Genomic DNA, 6,662 nt, shown 5'->3' with positions numbered 1-6,662 from the left:
AAAAAAAAAAAAGATAATATTTCAGTGTTTCCTATGTGTCAGGCACTGTTCTAAGACCTCTATATGGGTTAAGTCATTTAAGGCTCACAAAAGCTTTTGGTGTCAGGTACTTTTATTATTCCTAATCTTCAGATGAGGAAAATGAGTCAGGGGCCCACAGATAGCAAATCTGCAAAGCCATGAGTCTAACTTGGGCAGCCTCACTCTAAAGTTCTAATCATTGCCCTGTACTCCTAGGAAATTTTTGGAAGGAACAACCAAACTGGTTGTGGAGCTTTGATAGAGGGAGAAGTCAAGGATTACCTCTAGACTTGGATAATTGCATTTATAATGGAGAAAAAGGAATTGCAGAGAATGATGTACTTATTTTGGAGAAACTGACTTTCACACACCCACTGAACATCTGAGAGATGTTGAACAGGCAGTTAGCACAGACTGTCTTACTCACATTTAAGTTCTCAGCACTTGGACTGTTAGCAGGTGCTTAAGAAGTGTGCACTTGATGACTGGAAATTTGGAAGTCATCAACAGTCATCTACTATAAGAGTAGATGTGATCACCTAAGGAAAGAATATAATGTAAGAGAAGAAATGTGTAAATGATAGATTCTGAGAAAGAACTAATAAATAAGGAATAGACAGAGGAAGATCAGCCACAAGGGTGATCACTCAACACATTTTATTTCCTCCATGTATATAATATGCAACACTTCTTCCCTTGTTATGACATAGTGGTGAGGGAGAGTGACAGGGTTAGGAAACAGAAAACTATCAACACTGATAAAAATTATCAATACTTAGTTATAATATGCATCTAATCTGTTATAAGAAAATATCCAGCTAGACTTCTAAATAAAAGAACGACTTGGACAGTGAAGAACATGGATGAAGGGAGAAGGATATAGTCTTGCTGGCCAATATAAACCCATACGCTCTGTCTATCAGATAAGGCATGACTTATATCCCACCCCTGTCAGACCATTCATGCCCACTTCACTCACTGATTGGGCCTGGTACAGACACAGCATCCCTGCAAATGCACTCTAGCTGGGTTCATTTCAAAGAAAGCAGGACTACTTCAAATCCATATCAACCTGTGAAAATCCCAAACCAATGATTACTGGGATATCATAATTCCCAGGGGGAAATGATGATTATAGGAATATTTTTTTTTTAAAAAGGAGGGTCTGAATTATTTTTAATAATGTTTACTATTCACTCACTGATAAAAAGGTGAAATAGTACCAGATTTCTCCTATATACACATAATACTTAGTGGTATTCCCACCAATACAAGAAATCTCTGGACATTTGATTTTATTATTCCTAAGCAGGCAACGTCTCTTACCACCATTTGTCTTTTGTTTTGGATTTGTTTTTTTTTTGTTTTTGTTGTTGTTATTTTGCTTTGTTTTGTTTCCAGAAAGGCTGATTTATTAGGAGCTATTCTGACATCATTTTTCAGACTGCCTGGCAGTCTGGGGATCAGGGATGGGAGTCCTCCTATGCTCCTGTAGATGGCAGCTGAGGTCCTAATGGAGTACGACTTGACAGCCCCGGGCCTTCCACCACTCGAGAATTTCAAGGCATTTCTGCTCATACCTCCTCTGAAGACCAGCCTGGCCAGACTGCTGCCACCTCCATCAGTGGAGTTCACCAGAGATGTTCACAATCTCCACACCATCTTCTACCAACTGCTCTCCTCACCCTCCAGCTGCTTGGGGTAGGTGAGGATCTCGACATCCAGGGCCTTCTTGACATCCATGAACTCCTGGTGCTTGCACAGCTGCTGTGTCAGGTCCTGCTTGGCTTGCTGGAGGGTGGCCTGCAGCTCCTCCCACTTGGCACACGCATTCTTAAGTGCCAGCTTCCCATGTTCTTTAGCCTCAGCAATGGCAGCCTCCAACTTAGCACATTAGTTCTTGCTACTGTCAGTCTCAGCCTACAGCCTCTGAATGGCATGGTTCATCTCTGCAATCTCAGTGGGATACTCCAAGGGTCATCCTCATGCTTCCCAACCTTGGCCTGAGGGTCTCAAACTTGGTCTTGTACCAGACCTCAGCCTCAGCTCAGCTGCAGCTCTTTGTCTGGCCCTTGACCTCAGCCATGATGCCATCTAGATCCAGGGAGTGGTTGTTGTCCATGGACAGCACCACGGACATGTCCGAGATCTGGGACTGGAGCTCTGCCAACTTTGTCTCATAGAAAGTCTTGAAGACATTGACCTCATTAGTCAGGGCATCTACCTTGGCCTCCAGATCTATCTCATTCATTAAGGCAGCATCCGTGTCAATTTTCAGCACCAGAAACCAGCTCAGCAGCCAGTGATGGTCAATTTCATCCTGGTCCTTGTTCTTGAAGTCTTCCACAATGTCCTGCATGTTCCACATCTCTGCCTCCAGGCAGCCCCCATCTAGCTGCAGCAACTCAAGCTGCATCTACAGGCCAGCAAGGTGGGCCTCAAAGATGGGGGAGCGGACAGCTACTCTTGGCTGACTTCTGCTCCTGCAGCGGGGCCTACTTGGTCTCCAGCAGCTCGTTCTGCTGCTCTAGAATCTACAACTTATCGATGAAGGAGGGAGTTAGTGCTGAGGGTCTTGATCTTGTGCTCCTCCTGGTGCAAGTGCTGGATGGAGGGCTCAATGCCTACCCAGAGCAAAACCAGCAGGCCCTGACTGATGGTGACCTCATGGATGCCAGCACCCATTGGGACTGTATAGGGGGAGCACAGGACCATGCATGGCCAGGTGGCACCCAGGCTATAGAGGCTACTGTTGCTGAAGCCACTGGGGTGTGTGGAGTTCAGGCACACCTGGGTGCCCTCCCCCCAACCCCCCCACCTGCTGCAAGAGAGACAGTGGAGACCAAGCTAAAGGTCTGGGAGCTTAAGGGATGGACATACTGGCTAGATTGGGCTGGACTGAGCAGTGGGCACATGGGAGCTGAATTCTTTTATCATCACTTGTAATACATTAGCCTGATAGAGAGTTGTCAGATATGCCAAATAAAATACAAGTACCCAGTTAAATTTTAAATTTAGAGCAATAATAAATAATTTTTAGTAAAAGTATGTCCCAAACATTGCATGGCTTGAAATATACATATAACTAGACATCTTGTATTTTATTTGTATCTAGTCTAATAGCAATGATCTTCTCTTATTTTTATAGGGTTCATAACCTGAATCTGTCTCAGAGACCAAAGGCCTCTGGTGCTGTGCCAAGGAGAGTTCTGTCTTTGCTGGTTAGGGACCAGCTCTGCTTAGGTAGATGGAAGCTAGCTGACTGGTTCATTTATAAGATGCAGCCTGGCTCCCGGGTTCTCCACGCTCGCTTCTTCTTCTGAGCTTCCAAACCTACCAGGCAAGCCCAAAACTCCAGCAAAGAAATACCTTCCCTAACTTGAACATGAAATCTGAGGGCAATAATAACACTTTTTTCATATTTGTATTTCATGCTGAACTCCCCTTTTCTCATTTTAGTTTTGTTTGCCTTTATTTTCTCTTTAGCTTCAATGCTGTCTTTGAGAATTCCCTGAACTGGTGAAAAGGTTTCAAACTGTGGACCCAGCAGGAGGGCCACTATGAAATTAAAGGAGAAGCTAGTCCTGTTCTCAGGCCACAGATGACAAAACCTTGCTTCTCACTACACCCGGAGGAAGACCATCTTTCAAACCATGGTAATCATCCATACATGAATTGTGTATTGTTCTAAGACATTAACAAAAGTATCCATGCGTCTGTCTACCCCTTCATGAGTTTTGTCAGCAATTACTACTGATGACCTTATCTTAACAAGGCAAAACCAAGCCCCACATCATGGAAAGCTACTGGTGCTGGAACCAGGTCTCCGAGTCCCATCTCGTGACAAGCAAAGACATAGTAATTATGGTTGTTTTTGAAACACTTCAGGCTTTCTGAGCCAGCCTATGCATCTTCACTGAACAGAAAAAGCCTGGTGTTGGCCCCCTATGTTGGTGGCATTATCGGGGAACTCTTTAGTTCTTAATGTTTTTTATACAGGAAATTTTAAAATACTCTCTTTTCCCCTTCCATTCTCTATACTTCACATGGTTCCTTCTATTCCCTGTCCTTTGAATTTTACTGTATCTGTAAAGCCAAATCCCATTCTTATGATTTTCCAGGATGGCCTCAAGGATGCAGTTCTCAATGGTAAAACAATTCATTCTTACACCTGTTGACCATGTATCAACTCCAAATCTATGCTAGGTATTTCATATGATATCAGCATTTTATAATGCATACAGGACAGAAAACGTCTATGTGCAATGTACTGTCCAAAGACCATTAACAGTTTACAAAACAAAATTAAAAATGGATTATTTTTTTAAAGATTTTATTTATTTATTTATTTGTCAGAGAGAGAGAGTGCACACAACCAGGCAGAGTGGCAGGCAGAGAGCAAAGCAGGCTCCCTGCTGAGCAAGGAGCCCGATGTGGAACATGATCTGAGGACCCTGGGATCATGACCTGAGCTGAAGGCAGCAGCTTAACCAATGGAGCCACCCAGGTGTCCCTAAAAATGGACTATTATACTAAAAATTAAAAAGGCCATAAATGCTCATGGAAGTTTAAGCTCAGTTTTATAAGCTCAGACAACCACTAAATTGATAACCTTGATACAGATGAAAGAGAGAAACATGTTTTCTCTTCTCCCTGAAAAGGAAAATGCATTATCTTCTCTTCACAGCTTTCAGGCACCTGACAGCTGAACTTGGCCTTGGGCCAGTGAGTGACTCACTTACTCAGTTACTGTCACGGTAATGAAAGGGTCTTTTGTTCCATCAGTTGCAAGTTTTTGCAAGACGTTAAACAGAAGCAGTTTAGAAATGTCAGTAGACACCATCCCTCTCTGTAAGGCATCCCAATAAGGTGCTGGGACTCTGTGGTGGCTCACACTTGGTCTCCTCAGAGAGTCATTCGAAGACACAGCATGAAGAGCTCCAGGCTCCAAGACTCCTAGGCCAGGCTGAGAAGAGCTGCCCAGGGGATGGCTTTGGCTCCACTGGAACATTCTTCCAGATAGGACGGGATGTAGAGAGACAGCAGAGGGGAGCTCGACGGCATAAATCTTCATCTCAGCAACAACTTTAATTAATTACACAGTTTTAGTGAAATCATTCAGCCTTTCTGAACGTCCCTTCTTCCCCCTCAGGTGGTAACAAAGATTCTAATCACCACCTCTCAGCTTTTCTGAGGCATAAGTAACATAATCAAAGGATGCTCAGGAAAACATAAAATGAGAGCCTTATACTATTCAGTCTTCGTTTTCCCTGCCATTATGCCCTAAGACCATATCAAATCCAAAGCAGACACTTCTTCCAGAAGACTTTCCTTTACCCAAAATTTCTGGGCACAAAATAAGGCCCGGTGAAAGAGGAGGTAAAGCATTTAGGACATAAGCTGATAAGATACTTAGATACAGGTTTTTGTTTTATCTTCTTCTTATCTTTTTATTTTTTCATTTCTTATTGATACAACCTTAAACTAGATGATTTTTTTTTCACCTCCCTTGGTCTCTATTTCAATATTTGTAACATCAGGAATCTCCATTTGAATGTCTGACGGGCTTCCCAAAGCTAACTGAACCAAGCTCTCCAAACTAGCTACTACCAATGGCATCCATAACTCCATGCTGTCATGGCTCATCCAGACACTTGGGGTCACTCTTGACTCTGTTCTCCTATACCCCACATCCAACTCATTAACAAATCCTGTTGGCTCTACCTCCAAAACATCCACAATCCACCCATGACTCCTACTCTCACAGACCTTTCTGGGTTGAGTTGTTATCACCTCTCCCTGAAGAACTGAATAATCTCTAATTGCTCTTCCTATTTCTCCCTTGCTCACCCCCCTTTCCCAGTCCAGTAACCAGAAGGATTTTCCTAAACCCTGTGTATCTCTGCCTATAGATCTTGAAGACAAAGTATGGACAAAGGCTTCTATGTACACAATGTAAGCGACAAAGTCTTCTGTGTCCCAGTGAGGAGGAAGACGGAACAGGCATTAGAATAAGAAAGGAGATAGGGCAATAAAAGAAAAGTGTAACTCAATCAACTGTTGCTTTGTCCCTGGAGGAACTTCTAAGGGACACCGTGAATACCTCTCAGAGCCTTGCACGTGGAAGAAGGAAAGAAGCATTGGCTTCTGTCTCCCAGTGATCCAGGGTGCTCCAAAGCCCTGTTGTCTACACTCCACCCCCACAGTAGTACATGTGTGAGTCTGAGAGGATATCCTATGCAATAGGTGTAAAGGAGCCCAGGGAGGACACTAGATATGTGGCACAAACTAGCAGTAATGCACTTGTAAAATTCAAGATGGAAATGACTGCTGCCATTATGATTAGAATAACGGGCAAGATTGAGCCTGAAAAGATCATTTCATACTGCTACTCTGTTCACAACCAACCAAAAGCTTTTCATCTTTCCCAAGATAAATCCAAGGTCTTCACCATTATGTATATCAGTCTCCCCACTGTGCCTTGAAGACCTATGAAAGATGCCCCATTTCAAGGTCTTTGATCTTATACCTCTTCCTTGTTCCCACTTGAAACACTCTGTTCAAATGACACCTCATCAGTGAGGACTTCCCTGGTATGACCTTGCATAGAAAGTCCTCAGGAATACACTCAAAAACTATTT

General features: G+C 43.3%; 1 pseudogene; it reads right to left on the bottom strand.

Moving 5' to 3' along the window:
• Positions 1–4,864, bottom strand: part of LOC111147222 — a 7,079-nt pseudogene extending 2,215 nt beyond the window's left edge.
• Between the last annotated feature and the right edge of the window lie 1,798 nt (positions 4,865–6,662).

The sequence above is a fragment of the Enhydra lutris genome, unplaced genomic scaffold, assembly GCF_002288905.1.
Source record: "Enhydra lutris kenyoni isolate GAN:26980312 unplaced genomic scaffold, ASM228890v2 scaffoldscaffold16, whole genome shotgun sequence".
Lineage (NCBI taxonomy): Eukaryota > Metazoa > Chordata > Mammalia > Carnivora > Mustelidae > Enhydra > Enhydra lutris.
Note: the sequence above shows the minus strand (reverse complement) of the source record. Positions and strands in the feature narration are given on the sequence as shown.